Source organism: Schistocerca cancellata, chromosome 1 (genome assembly GCF_023864275.1).
Source record: "Schistocerca cancellata isolate TAMUIC-IGC-003103 chromosome 1, iqSchCanc2.1, whole genome shotgun sequence".
Taxonomy (NCBI): domain Eukaryota; kingdom Metazoa; phylum Arthropoda; class Insecta; order Orthoptera; family Acrididae; genus Schistocerca; species Schistocerca cancellata.
Genome location: NC_064626.1, coordinates 1,160,901,452 through 1,160,917,999, shown reverse-complemented (window position 1 = coordinate 1,160,917,999; position 16,548 = coordinate 1,160,901,452). Strand labels below are relative to the sequence as shown.

At 45.8% G+C, this 16,548-nt stretch overlaps 1 protein-coding gene across 1 annotated transcript in view; it reads left to right on the top strand.

The window, feature by feature from the left end:
* Positions 1-482: 482 nt before the first annotated feature.
* The window catches only part of LOC126093561 (SPARC), a 101,594-nt gene continuing 85,528 nt past the window's right edge, over positions 483-16,548 (top strand). Inside the window, exon 1 of the mRNA XM_049908729.1 lies at positions 483-577. The gene's annotated coding sequence lies outside the window, so the exon portion shown is untranslated. The remainder of the gene's footprint in view (positions 578-16,548) is intronic.

Genomic DNA, 16,548 nt, shown 5'->3' with positions numbered 1-16,548 from the left:
TCCTCATGTCAGCACGTTGTAGGTGTCGCCATCGGCGCCAACCTTGTGTGAATGTTGTGAAAAGCTAATTATTTGCATAATACAGCATCTTCTCCCTGTGGGTTAAATTTCGCGTCTGTAGCACGTCATCTTCGTGGTGTAGCAATTTTAATGGCCAGTAGTGTAGATGCGCATGCCTAACCCTACTCACTGTAGCGCAAGCTAGTACGTTGCGCGTCGAGCTACGCGAGCTGGTCGAAGTGGAGGGATCAGTTGACTTCGTGTAAAGCTGGCGGCGGTGACAGAGCTGATAAGAAGTTTCGCAGCATCCTCGAGCCGTCGGAGAAGCGAGCGACGCGAAAACTGGGCTACGCTTCTAGAAGGGGCAGAGGTCGCCCGGCGGGGCGGGTCGTGTGGGCAGCGCGCGATGGCATCGCGTCCAGCATTCCCGGAGGCGGCGGGGGCGGGAGGGGGGCGGCGGTGGTAGGGGCGGAGGCGGCTGCGGCTGCTGGACCAGCGAGCGGCCGGCGGGCGGGCGGCAGTCGGCGGCTGGAAGCGGCGCGGCCAACACGCGCTATCGTCTCCGTCCCCGTCACAGGTCAGTCCCCGTCTCTCTGCCCTACTAACAGCCCCAGGGGCGCTCCTCTCGCACTAACAACCACTAAGCGTCCCCACTAGGGAGTGCTCTCGCCAGTAAACGCGCAGACCCCTCTAATACTCTTGGCGCCTAGCTGGGCAGTTTACACATAAGCACAGGCATCCACAAGGCGGGGCAATTGTATCACTTGTCACGCTCCTTTATCATTTAGCTACAATATAGCAGGTCAGCAACTGGAAGTAGTTGATTCCGTGAATTATCTGGGAGTAGGCATTAGGAGTGATTTAAAATGGAATGATAATATAAAATTTGAACGTCGGTAAGATGCCAGACTGAGATTCATTGGAAGAATGCTAAGGAAATGCAATCCGAAAACAAAGGAAGTAGGTTACAGTACATTTGTTCGCCCACTGCTTGAATATTGCTCACCAGTGTGGGATCCGTACCGGATAGGGTTGATAGAAGAGATAGAGTAGATCCAACGGAGAGCTGCGCGCTTCGTTGCAGGATCATTTAGTAATCGCGAAAGCGTTACGGAGATGATAGATAACCTCCAGTGGAAGACTCTGCAGGAGAGAAGCTCAGTAGCTCGGTACGGGCTTTTGTTGAAGTTTCGAGAACATACCTTCACCGAGGAGTCAAGCAGTATATTGCTCCCTCCTACGTATATCTCGCGAAGAGGCCGTGAGGATAAAATCAGAGAGATTAGAGGCCACACTGAGGCATACCGACAATCTTTCTTTCCACGAACAATACGAGACTGGAATAGAAGGGAGAACCGATAGAGGTACTCAAAGTACCCTCCGCCACACACCGTCAGGTGGCTTGCGGAGTATGGATGTAGATGTAGATGTAGAAGCTGGGAGTATTTTTTACAAGAAGCTCTCGCTTCCCTAGCATTATTTGTATGCCATTCTATTAAACTACAGATGTCGACCTACTCAGCGCAACGGGACATTGTGTGGTTTTAGCAATCACTATACTACTTGGATTTGTTTGGTTGTAACGCGGTTCTCCAAATATTACACCGTTTCTTTGCACGGCGGCGATTTCGTTACTGTGCTGCAGTCACGGTGGATACGGAACTTTCCAGAAAAGGGCCTGAATAAAGAAAAGAGTTGCCAATCTTTTCTGTGTCAACCCCCCCCCCCCCTTTTCCCGTACAGGCCTCATCGAGCTGAAGAGAAGTATCTGTCCAAAATCCGACAATTCCCAGCACGTCATGAACATGGTATCCCCGGCCAACATCCGTCCCTAGTGCCCACAAGGACGTCCCTCCTCTTGCCGCACTACGTAACCACAACAGTAGTTTACCATTTGTCTGAGGACAAAGAGAACCCGTAAAGGCTTGCTGAGTCTGCGTTCAGCTCTATGCGACACAGCTGTTGTTGGAGACTCTGAAAAACACGTCTGTGCTTTCAGTACGAATGTACACTTATACATCCAAGGACCGAAACGAACCACTCGAAAAGATAGCAGAACAATGTTGAATTCCGAGTTTGGAAAAGTGCCTTCTCCAAGAACTGGGACCTTCTCATACTCTATCCTGTATAATAAAGCGCAACATCTAGTCTTCGACTTACGAATCCTACGGTCTAGTTGGTAGGGATGCCAGTTAATGGTGTCACACGGGCGGGACGACAACCGCCTTGGTTCAGTCCTAGGCTGTTAGAAGTCGATTGTACTGCCTGATTTCAGGATGATTTTAAGACATTTCTCCTGTTTATATAGTCGAATGCTGCTCCAAGGTTACGGCTTACCCAAACGACCCCAAAAATGCACCTTTGAAAACACATTGTATTCAACCTTGGCTTAAATCGCAAGAGAATGTAATGTCATATCACTGTATTATAAATCTCGCATTCATATTCACGTTAATAATATAAAAAAACATGAAGTTAGGAACCTAGGTAACCTACCTTAAAAAATATTGAAGTATAGTAATGCTAGTGGTCACTGAATAATATCTATCTATATCCGAATCCCGCTCCAGCTACTGCCGGGTCTGGGTGCTGACGAGTCCTCTCCAATTGGCTCGGTCCTCCCACCACTTTTCTTCCTCCACTTGCTGCCACGCCACACCTCTCCTTTCAACAGATATTCTCACTCCCATTTTCCACCGTGTTCTTGGGCGCCCTCTAGGTCTTTTCCCATCCACTGAATAATAAAGACATGAAAATAATGTAGTAAGTCCATTAAGATGCTAAAATGTGCAGTTGTATAAGCAAAGTGTTACATACAGATGGCATCACAGTTGTAGAAGAGTTTTCTTTTTTTTTTAATTTTGTTTCCCATTTCTTTCCTGTACCTACCATTCAGAAGAATTAATGCCTCATATTTTGCTGGTTCCTTTTTTTTTTCTTTCATGTCTAACGGCATTTCCTCGATCACTTCGTTTTTTTTCTGTTTCGGATTCGTAATTTTCTATGTTAATCGTAACATAATTTGTATACAAATAAAAATATTGTTGTTACTAACTCCTTGGATACCTTGGCTTAAATCGTAAGAGAATTTAATGTCATATCACTGTTTTATAAAGCGGTCTTCATATTCACATGAATAATATAGAAAACATACATTCACAAAAAACATGGGGTGTAAAGGCGTGGCGACTTACGACATCACCCTTTGTCTTGGCGTCGCTTCAACCAGCAAGGTGCCGACACGTGCGAAAAAAAGGCCAAAGCTCGGAAGTTCTTGTGTGCTGAAAGGCGGGTTAATAATGTCACATTGGCACCAAATTTCACCACAATTCTGCCCAACGCCACTAGGGACGTCTCAGACCATTAGGACGCCGTCACAGGGCCCCTTACCCACATTTACCCCTTTCTTTTGGCGTCTCTGCGAACTGTCAAAAAGCTCGACACCAGCTCAGCCTAGCAGGTGCTCTAGCGTCTGAGGACTCAGGCAACACTTTCGCTAGCCGTTGTCTGGGATTTGCCTAGCCTCAAGCGCTTGAGCAGCCGCCCGGCCGAAATGGTGTAGAAATTTCTAACAAGTACATTTGTACTGTCTGGGTGGCCTGAGGGTGTTCCCGGACTGGAGAGCCCTACAAGAACCCTCTGCCATTTGATTCACGCACATCTTAACGTTGCATTCCCGCGTGATCATGCCACAGGAGGAAGGGAAAATAGGGGGCCGAAAAACTATGAGCACCCTTTCCTGCTTAAAATTCGTTACATGATGATTTTGAACGGCCCCTAGTCGTTCCAAAGTGTACGAGCGTGCCAGCACTGTCAAAGGCTGTCAAGAACATCTACCTGTTGCTCGTCACACTGAGAACTGTTGTTTGCGACCACGAAATGTGAGGGAATCAACGCCCCAGGGAAAGTGGTTGTTCCACTGACACCGATTATACCATCCCCAGAGGCTTTTCATGTAGATTCGGTGTACCTGAAATGCTTTCCACAGCCACTCATTCTGTGATTTCACAACTAGATGTCGCAGTTGTAAACACCATCGCAAAGACGTCAAAAGAAGAGGTGAAATGTGGGTCAGAGGGTCTCTCGTGACATTCTCATCGGGTGACGGGTCCACGGTGACGTGCGGCAGAGTTGTGGTGAAGCTTGGTGCCAAATTGACAGCATTAATCGCTTTACAGCTTACGTGAACTTTCGAGCTGTCGCCTTTTTTCCGCATGTGTCGTCACCTTGCTGTTTGAAGCGACACCGAGCCATAGGGTTTCATGGCGCCCCTTCTTTGTGCCATTACAGAGAAAGGTTGTGGGCGGCTTTTAGCGACATTTCAAACTTAGGCAGCGCGACAGGGGACAAATTACGGGGGTTTCGAAAAAGTGATTCTTTAATTTTGTTGCGCAGTGTAGTTTTACAAAAAATGTCAGTTTAAGAATCTTGTCCCCTCTCGAATCATTTTCTGCCGTCGACCCTGTCCGTGAGTTGCATTTTGTTATTCCCATATTCAATTATTTACCTTGGTCGTATTGAAGCCGGTCTTGTCCTCTGTGCTATATCAGATTGGAAATCGTTCATTTTATAGTTCGGGCATGCATACCGAAAAGATTTTCCGCCCTGCAGCGGAGTGTGCGCTGTTGCGAAACTTCGTGGCAGATTACGAATCAGGATTCGAACCCGGAACGTTTCCTTAATGTTTGAGCTACCCGAGCGTAAATCACGGTCTGCCGTCACAGCTCCACTTCCGCCAGTACCTCACAGCCTAAACAACGTATGTGATGTACTGGCTACACGCCCACGTGACGCTCCTAAATTTTTAGAACTGATAATGGCTGCAAAGTGGAAATCGGTAATCAGTCTCAGTAAAGTGTTATGTGACCGAGACGCTGAAGTTTGTAATCTAGACCGATACCTGCTTGATTATACTATTTCAGCGGGACTGCGAGCTCGCTACAGGAATTAAATTCCTCTCAAGATGGTTCTGGAGGAGGAGATTAGTGTTAAACGTCCCGTCGACAACGAGGTCGTTAGAGACGGAGCACAAACTTGGATTAGGTAAGGATGGGGAAGGAAATCGACCGCGCCGTTTCAAAGGATCTATCCCGGCGTTTGCCAGAAGCGATTTAGGGAAATCAGGGATGGCCGGACGCGGGTTTGAACCGTCGTCCGCCGGAATTCGAGTCCAGTGTGCTAACCACTGCGGCACCTCGCTCAGTTTGATGGTTGTATAATATGAAAAATTTTGCGGAAAAGATGGCGATTTACACCGTTTTAGGAGCAGGGTTAGTTACAGGTTAAGCAGAAGAACGGAAAGTACATTAACGTGTTAGCTGTGGGTTCCCGTGGCGGGAGCCTAGGCTGACGGTCATTTAGTGGTTTTTCTGACGTTTCGCCAGCACGAGTGGCTGGCACTGTCAAAGATTCACCACTGATTGGTGGTAGCGAACATTGGAGTGTGAATCTTTCACATTGTGCTGGCGGAATTTCAAAGGAACCACTGAACGACCGTCGGCCAAAGATCTCGAGACGAGCGCCAACAGCCAACCACATCAAGAAGTGGCCGCGGTAGCGCCAACAGTTTATAAACTGTGCATTACATAGAAATCGCGTGTGTTTTGTGGCGGGCACGGACACTTCGGCACTCCATTTTGTAACTTTAGTTTATCTGAGTAATGCTCTCCGCATAACATACCGCACATTGAATGAGACTTTCACTCTGCAGCGGAGTGTGCGCTCATGTGAAACTTCCTGGCAGATTAAAACTGTGTGTCGGACCGAGACTCGGACTCGGGACCTTTGCCTTTCGCGGGCAAGTGCTCTACCAATTGAGCTATCCATGCACGACTCACTCCCCGTCCTCACAGCTTTATTTCTGCCAGTACCTCGTCCCCTACTTTCCACACTCTACAGAAGCTCTCCTGGTAACATTGTAGAACTAGCACTCCTGGAAGAAAGGAAGTGCTTGGGTAACTCAATTGGTAGAACACTTGCCCGCGAAAGGCAAAGGTCCGGAGCTCGAGTCTCGGTCCGGCACACAGTTTTAATCTGCCAGGAAGTTTCATACCGCACATCACTCACTGGTCCTCAGGTCTGCAGTTTGACTACGTGGTACGGCCCGTTCTCGTCAGCCGGGCTTAGACCGCGCCGCAGCCGCTGCTTTGCGCTGCTGGGGCGTGGCAGCCGGAGCGGCGTTCACTGTATCACAGTCACCCGGCGACAGCGACGGCCGTAGCCGCCCACGCAGGCAAGCAGACGTAAAAGGCGCTGTGAGCCGAGGCGAGTAGCTTTCCCCCTCGCAAACACCTGCGCCGCGACGTCCCACGAAACACAACAGCGCTTCTACCTGCGCGAGCAGATGTGTCTTAATAACGCAACGACGATGATCGCCTAGGGGCGAGTGTATGCCTATAACTCAACTGCAGATAGATCGTGCCCCACCGTTGACACAAGTAAGACCCATGAGACGCAGCCAAGTCTTGTGCAGAGGCGGTTTGCTGCTGCATGTTAGAAAGTACATCCAGCACTGCGGAAAGTGAACTGTATGACGAGACATTGTTCAAAATCATATGGCTCTGAGCACTATGGGACTTAACATCTGAGGTCATCAGTCCCCTAGAACTTAGAACTACTTAAATCTAACTAACCTAATGACATCACACACATCCAAGCCCGAGGCAGGATTCGAACCTGCGACCGTAGCAGTCGCGCGGTTCTGGACTGAAGCGCCTAGAACCTCTCGGCCACACCAGCCGGCCGAGACATTGTAACACGCCACTTCTGTGAGCATATAGACACATGTTCGGAGCAGAATGTTTTCTGATTTCTTCCCGACTTTTCTCATTATAGTTGGGGCAGTACAATGCGTAGTCATAAAGATGTACAAAAGGGTTACTTATTCGAAATCCCTTAACTGCCTCCCATTGCGACGTACAAGTGTGATATTTGCTTCAAACGTACTTATCTACACCAACATAGATTCTCCTGGAGAGTACACTGTAGCACTACTAGTCATTTCCTTTCCTTTTCCACTCGAAAATAGAGCGACGGAAAAACGACTATCTGCATGCTTCCGTATGAGCCCTAATTTCTCGTATCTTATCTTCGTGGTCCTTACGCACAATGTATGTTGGCGGCGGCAGAATCGTTCGCCAGTCAGCTTCAAATGCCGTTCCTCTAAATTTTCTGTAGGTTCTCGAAAAGAACGTCGCCTTCCCTCCAGGGATTCCCATTTGAGTTTCCTAACATCTCGATAATACTTGCGTGTTTTTCGAACCTACCGGTAAGAAATCTAGCTGCCCGCCTCTGAATTGCTTCGATGTCTTCCTTCAATACGAGCTGGTACGGATCCCAAACACTCGAGCAGTACTCAAGAATAGGTCGCACCAGCGTGCTATATGCGGTCTCCTTTACAGGTGAACCACTCTTTCCTATAATTCTCCCAATAAACCGAAGTCGATCATTCGTCTTTCCTATCACAGTTCTCTCATGTTCGTTCCATCTCATATCGCTTTGCAACGTTATGCCCAGACATTTAAACAATTTCAGTGTGTCAAGCAGAACACTAGTAACACCGTGTCTGAACATTACAGGTTTCTTTTTCCTACTCATCGGCATTAACTTACATTTTTACAAATTTAGCTTTTGCTGCCATTCATCACACAAACTGGAAATTTTGTCTACGTATTGTATCTTCCTATAGTCACTCAATTTCGACACCTTACCGTACACCACGGCGTCTTCAGCAAACAACCACAGATTGCTGCCCACCCTGTCGGTCAAATCATTTATGTATACAGAGAACAACAGCGCTGCTATCTCACTTCCCTGGCGGAGGTTCGAGTCCTCCCTCGGGCATGGGTGTGTGTGTTTGTCCTTAGGATAATTTAGGTTAAGTAGTGTGTAAGCTTAGTGACTGATGATCTTAGCAGTTAGTTAAGTCCCATAAGATTTCACACACATTTATTTTCACTTCCCTGGGGCACACTCGAGAATACCCTCGTCTCGGATGACCACTTTCTGTTGAGGGCAACATACTACTACTTAAGAATTCTTCGAGCCACTCACATGTCTGTGAACTTATTCCATTTGCTCGCACCTTCGTTAACATCTTGCAATGGGGCACCATCTCAAATGCTTTCCAGAAATCTATAAATATGGAATCTGCTTGTTGCCCTTCATCCGCAGTTCGCAGAGTATCATGTGAGAAAAAGGCAAGCTGAGTTTCCCAAGGGTGATGCTTTCTAAAAACATGCTGATTCGTGGACATATGCTTCTCAGTCTCAAGAAAGTTTATTATATCCGAAGTCAGAATATGTTAAAGGATTCTGCAGCAAACAGAAGTTAGGGATACTGGTCTGTAATTTTGCAGGTCCGTTCTTTTACCCTTCTTATACACTGGAGTCACCTGCGCCTTTTTCTAGTCGCTTGAGGCTTATTGCTGGGCGACAGATTCACGCTAAATGTAAGATAGGGAAGGGGCCAATGCCGTAGAGTACTCTTCGTATAATTGAACTGGGATTCCATTCGGACCTGGTGATTTATTTTATATTTTATTAATCTTCCTCTACAAAGTACTTTGGTTTCATGCGACTCACCAAATGATATTTTCTTGTACGAAACTCTTCATCTCAGAGTAGCACTTCACCCTACATCCTCGGCTATTCGTTGGATGTATTCCAGTCTTTTTTTACACTGTACATGTGTCTCTCGTACCACGAAAGTTATTCCCAGACGTCTTAACACATGTCCCTTCACCCGTCAGTCTTTTGCCGCACATTTATTCCGTCGGCGTTTTTCCGGGGAACCTCTTCATGTTTTACCTTATTAGTCTACTTAATTTTCTAAATTCTTCTATTGCACCACATCTGCATTTACATGATTACTCTGCAATTCACATTTAAGTGCTTGGCAGAGGGTTCATCGAACCACAATCATACTATTTCTCTACCATTCCACACCCGAACAGCGCGCGGGAAAAACGAACACCTAAACATTTCTGTTCGAGCTCTGATTTCTCTTATTTTATTTTGATGATAATTCCTACCTATGTAGGCTGGGCTCCACAAAATATTTTCGCATTCGGAAGAGAAAGTTGGTGACTGAAATTTCGTAAATAGATCTCGCCGCGACGAAAAACGTCTTTGCTCTAATGAGTTCCATCCCAACTCGCATATCAATCTGCCACACTCTCTCCCCTATTACGTGATAATACAAAACGAGCTGCCCTTTTTTGCACCCTTTCGATGTCCTCCGTCAATCCCACCTGGTAAGGGTCCCACACCGCGCAGCAATATTCTAACAGAGGACGAACGAGTGTAGTGTAGTGTAAGCTGTCCTTCCCCACGATATTATCTGTGTGGTCTTTCCAACTGAAGTAGTTCGTAATTTTAACACCCAGGTACTTAGTTGAATTGACAGCCTTGAGAATTGTACTATTTATCGAGTAATCGAATTCCAACGGATTTCTTTTGGAACTCATGTGGATCACCTCACTTTTCGTTATTTAGCGTCAACTGCCACCTGCCACACCATACAGCAATCTTTTCTAAATCGCTTTGCATCTGATACTGGTCTTCGGATGACCTTACTAGACGGCAAATTACAGCATCATCTGCGAACAACCTAAGAGAACTGCTCAGATTGTCACCCAGGTCATTTATATAGATCAGGAACAGCAGAGGTTCCAGGACGCTTCCCTGAGGAATACCTCATATCACTTCAGTTTTACTCGATGATTTGCCGTCTATTACTACGAAGTGCGACCTTCCTGACAGGAAATCACGAATCCAGTCGCACAACTGAGACGATACCCCATAGGCCCGCAGCTTGATTAGAAGTCGCTTGTGAGGAACGGTGTTAAACGCTTTCCGGAAATATAGAAATACGGAATCAACTTGAGATCCCCTGTCGATAGCGGCCATTACTTCGTGCGAATAAAGAGCTTAAAAGCTTCGATTTCGCCACTGTCATACAATGCTGTGCTCCAGTCGTAAATTCTCAGAAATTTCTTTCTCAAATTAAGGCCTACGTTTGATACCACCAGTCTTCTTTTGGCCAGAAATGCCCTCTTTGCTGTACTAGTCTGCATTTTATGTCTCCCTCGCTTCGTCCGTCATATGTTATTCTGCTTCTTGGGTATCATGACTCCTTCGTGGTCCTCAATTATGTTGGTAAAATTCTCAATAATCTCGTTACTGCTACCCCTCACTACTTCTGTCTTCTTTGATTCTCTCCCAATCCATATTCTGTCCCCAGTACACTGTTCATGCCACTCAGTATGGCCTGCAGTTCTTCTTCATATTCAGTAAGGATAGCAATGTCATCAGCTATTCTTACCACTGATGTTTTTTAACTCTGAATTTTAATCGCACGAATGAACTTATATATTTTAATTCCGTCATTGCTTTTCGACTCAGCGTTTGAACAGCAGTGGAGCATAACCGCATTCCTCTGTTACACTCTATGCTCCGTTAAATACGACACAAAATGTAACGAAACTGTTGTACGGGGAAGAGATGAGTCGCTTCGACTAAACTATAAGTATTCAGAGTTTTGTATCTTTTTTTTAAAATTCTGAAACTAATTCCCCTATGATGAGACAACAGTGATGTAAGCATTAAAAATAACACTGTATTTCTGCCATCAAGGCGGACCATGAGAATAAGGAGTCCTAGTCCACTATAGTGAAGCACTTTCCTCGGAAATAATCTTATCAAGCAGGTCTATCTTAGAACGAACTGTAGGAGTTGTCTGCAGCTGTTCGCAGTACGGCGCGTCTTTCTATACCCGAGAGAGCGGCGACTTCGCAACTAGGTCGGCGCAGCACTCTTTCGCCCTCGGGATATCCTGCTTAAGTACTCGCAGTGGAATAGCCGTCTGTGTGCAATTGCCGGGGTCAGCTCTTTACACTAGCAGCCTATTACACGGTAATCAAAAGTTGAAGAACTGCCAGCCTGCTTAACAGTGCATGAGAAAAACAGAACAATTCACGGCAGAATTCGTGAGGCAAGTGTACGTACAGACGCACTTCCTTACGCACACGCTCACCTCATTGCACCCACGCAAATATCTCTGTTGTACTCAAAATTCCACAAACGCCTGGCGTGTGCTCTATTTTACCACAGATCAGTTCAAAAATGGCTCTGAGCACTATGGGACTTAACTTCTGAGGTCATCAGTTCCCTAGAACGTAAAACTACCTAAACCTAACTGACCTAAGGACATCACACACATCCATGCCCGAGGAAGGATTCGAACCTGCGATCGTAGCGGTCGCGCGATTCCAGACTGTAGCGCCTAGAACCGCTCGGCCACCCCGGCCGGCACAGATCAGTGTGTTCTCGTACACCAGAGGAGCGAAGAAGGAAGATTAGGTTTTTACGCCCAGTGAACAACGAGGTGATTAGAGATGGAGCAATAGCTCATATAGGACATGGATGGCAAAGGAATTGTTCGTTCCCTTTTCAAAGGGTGCACAAGAAGAAGGTGATGGAGTACAGGAATCTGTAGTTATTTCTGCCTCCTAATTCGCTCTCACTGATCGAAGTAATTGTCGGTTCTGATGAGGACGACTCGTATGATACAGGTTGGGATGCAATTGTGCGTTGATGTTCGTGGTAAAAATTGTGTAAAATCGTGCTTCTATGAGGAAAAAGCTGTTCAAAGGGTTTCAAGAGCATCTTGTCAGCTAGCTTGCTGTATACTATAAATTATGAAACTGACAAGGGACGTGGTCTATGTCCAACGGCTACAGTCGATTAAAAGTTTTCAAAATACGGAGAAGTCTCAATTGCATCAGAGATGAAGGTCGTTCATTCGTAAAAAAATCTGCGTTTCTTTACAACCGATGTTGAACAGCTCGCAGCAAAGAATGCACAATGCAATGACTTCGAATCAAACAGATCGGAAACACCGAAAACGATGTAGCTTGTCTACATGTTTACGCTGTACGTATTGCATGTGCGTACATATTGTTTCATACACCTGTCTAATTTTCTGATAAATAAAGCCTCATTTATGACACCTCTGAAACCGCTGGTCATAATTGTCTTTTACACTGTACTGTTTCTTCGGCGAGTTGGCTGCCTGTTCTCAAAAATTTCCTCTAGGCTATTTGGAATCTACGATGCGTTCTAGAGCTCATAGCCTAGTTTTCACTTCCGTACAGTCCACAAGAAACAGCCATAACTTTATAAAAGTTTAGCATCCAGTCCTTTCATACTTTTCCCCTAAGCGTTCCTTTAATGGTGGCACTCGTGTTATCAATTTCTCTCTCTCTCTCTCCCTATTTTTTTTTTTTAATCAACTTGACATGTCACAACCCAAGAGTCTGGAGGTGTTAACTTACTCACAATTTTGTTTTCTAATATGAATGTACATCTTAAAGGTTGCGAGCCTTTGAATGCCATGGACTATGCTTAAATTATGTCCAATTCCTATTTTATGCAGTTCATATAGCACTCTCTGCAAATTATCTTCCTTACCTGCAACTAGAATCTGGTCACCAACCATAAGACAAAATTTCTCCATCTGAAGCTGTTTTCTACATTGAATTTTATAGCCCGTTCTTTCCATTCCTTCGCAACGCTGTGTAAATGTAAATACACAGTAACGGTGTTATACAACATTCATGTCTGGCCGCTTTGTTGACATTTCGTTGGCCGACGTTCCCAGGTTTAGCTTTACGGTACATTCATCTGTTTTCCTCTGTATATCAGTGTAGTGGTATTCCTCTTTTCCGATAATACTCCACAGTCTTTAAAGAGTATGATGTTGTTGTAGTTGTAGGGTCTTCAGTCCAGAGACTGGTTTGATGCAGCTCTCCATGGTACTCTATGCTGTGCAAGCTTCACCTCCCAGTACCTACTGCGACCTACATCCTTCTGAATCTGTTTAGCGTATTCATCTCTTGGTCTCCCTCTACGATTTTTACCCTCCGTGCTGCCTTCCAATACTAAATTGCTCATCCCTTGATGCCTCTAAATATGCCCTACCAACCGATCCCTTCTTCTACTCAAGATGTGCCACAAATTTCTTTTCTCCCCAATTCTATTCAATACCTCCTCATTAGTTATATGATCTACCCATCTAATCTTCAGCATTATTCTGTAGCACCACATTTCGAAAGCTTCTATTCTCTTCTTGTCCAAACTATTTATCGTCCATGTTTCACTTCCATACATGGCTACACTCCGTAAAAATACTTTCAGAAAAGACTTCCTGACACTTTAATCTGTACTCGATGTTAACAAATTTCCTCTCTACATCGACCTTCATCAGTTATGTTGCTCCCCAAATAGCAAAACTCATTTACTACTTTAAGCGTGTCATTTCCTAATCTAATTCCGGCAGCATCACCCGATTTAATTCGACTACATTCCATTATCCTCGTTTTGCTTTTGTTGATGTTCATCTTGTATCCTCCTTTCAAGACACTGTCCATTCCGTTCAGCTGCTCTTCCAGGTCCTTTTCTGTCTCTGGCAGAATTACAATGTCATAGGCGAACCTCAAAGTTTTTATTTCTTCTCCGTAGATTTTAATTCCTACTCCGAATTTTTCTTTTGTTTCCTTTACTGGCCGCTCAATATACAGACTGAATAACATCGGGGATACTCTGCAACCCTGTCTCACTCCCTTTAAAGACTATAAAGGTTGTTAAATTGTATTATCTTCATTTTTGTTATTTGTTTTAGTGAGAAAAAGTTGTCTATGCAGGAAACGTTGTATGCACTATGTAGATGGCGTCACTGTTACCTAATACTCGTGCAGCTGCGCTGAAGCGCTAATCACTTGTGTATCCAAAAACCCGTAACACATTTCGTGCCAATTAGTCGTTCGTCGCCTCCAACCTTCACGGTGATGCCGTCAGTGTACGCTTGATACCTGCAGCGACTAGAGACCAGTATATCGAGAGAAGTGGGTGTGGGGGAGTCCTACTTGCTCGCAGTGAGCGGCAACAGATGTAGCGGGCACTGCCCAGAGCCGGTGGCGCCGGGTGCAATGACCGGCCCAGCCGGGCTATCGCCGCCAGATGTACTGCCTGCTCCCCTTCCTCTGCTTCTATGTCTCGGCTGCAGCTGCAGTACGCCACCTGCTGCAGCTGCCAGTCTCAGCTACCAGCAATTCAGCAACTGAGCGATCAGTCTCTCCGACTGTCATCACCATGTGCCGGGGTTCCATCTCTCATTCATCCGCCTAGCAAACAGAATACAGCATGTTGTTCTCAATGGAGAGACGTCTACAGACGTTAAAGTAACCTCTGGCGTGCCACAGGGGAGTGTTATGGGACCATTGCTTTTCACAATATACAGGGTTATTACAAATGATTGAAGCGATTTCATAAATTCACTGTAGCTCCATTCATTGACATATGGTCACGACACACTACAGATACGTAGAAAAACTCATAAAGTTTTGTTCGGCTGAAGCCGCACTTCAGGTTTCTACCGTCAGAGCGCTCGAGAGCGCAGTGAGACAAAATGGCGACAGGAGCCGAGAAAGCGTATGTCGTGCTTGAAATGCACTCACATCAGTCAGTCATAACAGTGCAACGACACTTCAGGACGAAGTTCAACAAACATCCACCAACTGCTAACTCCATTCGGCGATGGTATGCGCAGTTTAAAGCTCCTGGATGCCTCTGTAAGGGGAAATCAACGGGTCGGCCTGCAGTGAGCGAAGAAACGGTTGAACGCGTGCGGGCAAGTTTCACGCGTAGCCCGCGGAAAATTGGCTCATGCCAGAACTGGAGACCGACAGCGCGGACTTCATCTTTCAACAGGATGGTGCTCCACCGCACTTCCATAATGATGTTCGGCATTTCTTAAACAGGAGATTGGAAAACCGATGGATCAGTCGTGGTGGAGATCATGATCAGCAATTCATGTCATGGCCTCCACGCTCTCCCGACTTAACCGCATGCAATTTCTTTCTGTGGGGTTATGTGAAAGATTCAGTGTTTAAACCTCCTCTACCAAGAAACGTGCCAGAACTGCGAGCTCGCATCAACGATGCTTTCGAACTCATTGATGGGGACATGCTGCGCCGAGTGTGGGAGGAACTTGATTATCGGCTTGATGTCTGCCGAATCACTAAAGGGGCTCATATCGAACATTTGTGAATGCCTAAAAAAACTTTTTGAGTTTTTGTATGTGTGTGCAAAGCATTGTGAAAATATCTCAAATAATAAAGTTATTGTAGAGCTGTGAAATCGCTTCAATCATTTGTAATAACCCTGTATATAAATGACCTAGTAGATAGTGTCGGAAGTTCCTGCGGCTTTTTGCGCATGATACTCTAGTATACAGCGAAGTTGCAGCATCAGAAAATTGCAGCGAAATGCAGGAAGATCTGCAGCGGATAGGCACTTGGTGCAGGGACTGGCAACTGACCCTTAACATAGACAAATGTAATGTATTGCGAATACATGGAAAGAAGGATCCTTTATTGTATGATTATATGATAGTGGAACAAACACTGGTAGCAGTTATTTCTGTAAAATATCTGGGAGTATGCGTGCGGAACGATTTGAAGTGGAACGATCATATAAAATTAATTGTTGGTAAGGCGGGTGCCAAGTTGAGATTCATTGGGAGAGTCCTTAGAAAATGTAGTCCATCAACAAAGGAGGTGGCTTACAAAACACTCGTTCGACCTATACTAGAGTATTGCTCATCAGTGGGGGATCCGTACCTGGTCGAGTTGACAGAGGAGATAGAGAAGATCCAAAGAAGAGCGGCGCGTTTCGTCACAGGGTTATTTGGTAAGCGTGATAGCGTTACGGAGATGTTTAGCAAACTCACGTGGCAGACTCTGCAAGAGAGGCGCTCTGCATCGCGGTGTAGCTTGCTGTCCAGGTTTCGAGAGGGTGCGTTTCTGGATGAGGTATCGAATGTATTGCTTCCACCTAGTTATACCTCCCGAGGAGATCACGAATGTAAAATTAGAGAGATTCGAGCGCGCACGGAGGCTTTCCGGCAGTCGTTCTTCCCGCCAACCATACGCGACTGGAACAGGAAAGGGAGGTGATGACAGTGGCACGTGAAGTGCCTCCGCCACACACCGTTGGGTGGCTTGCATAGTATAAATGTAGATGTAGATGTAGAATTGAAACTGAAGACAACAGCAACAGCAAATTCTGCATAAGCGATTGGCTCGAGAATTCCTTAACTATTAGCTGTTACCCGTGGCTACGCTCCCATATCTTATGATAACGTCAGCTGCTCTCACGTATCTGTCAGTTTGGGTAAGCGTAGCACGACGCATAGATGCGCCGATCCCTCCCACGGGCCTTCCCTTCAACTTACACCCCGGAATGACGATGTGGCACACACACAGCGTTGCTGTTGAGCAGTGCATGCGGACGGGCGCCGGCAGGTGGGCACATCTATGCATCACGCTGTTGAAGTAGCTACACATGATGCATGATTATGCAACAAATTTAATAAATTTTTAACACGGTTTATGTTCACTGATGTAAAAAAATTATTCCATCTCCAACTTCACACTTTTAAGGGTCGACTTTTGCCTTTTTTTATTTTATAAAGTAGTCTACCTTTTTC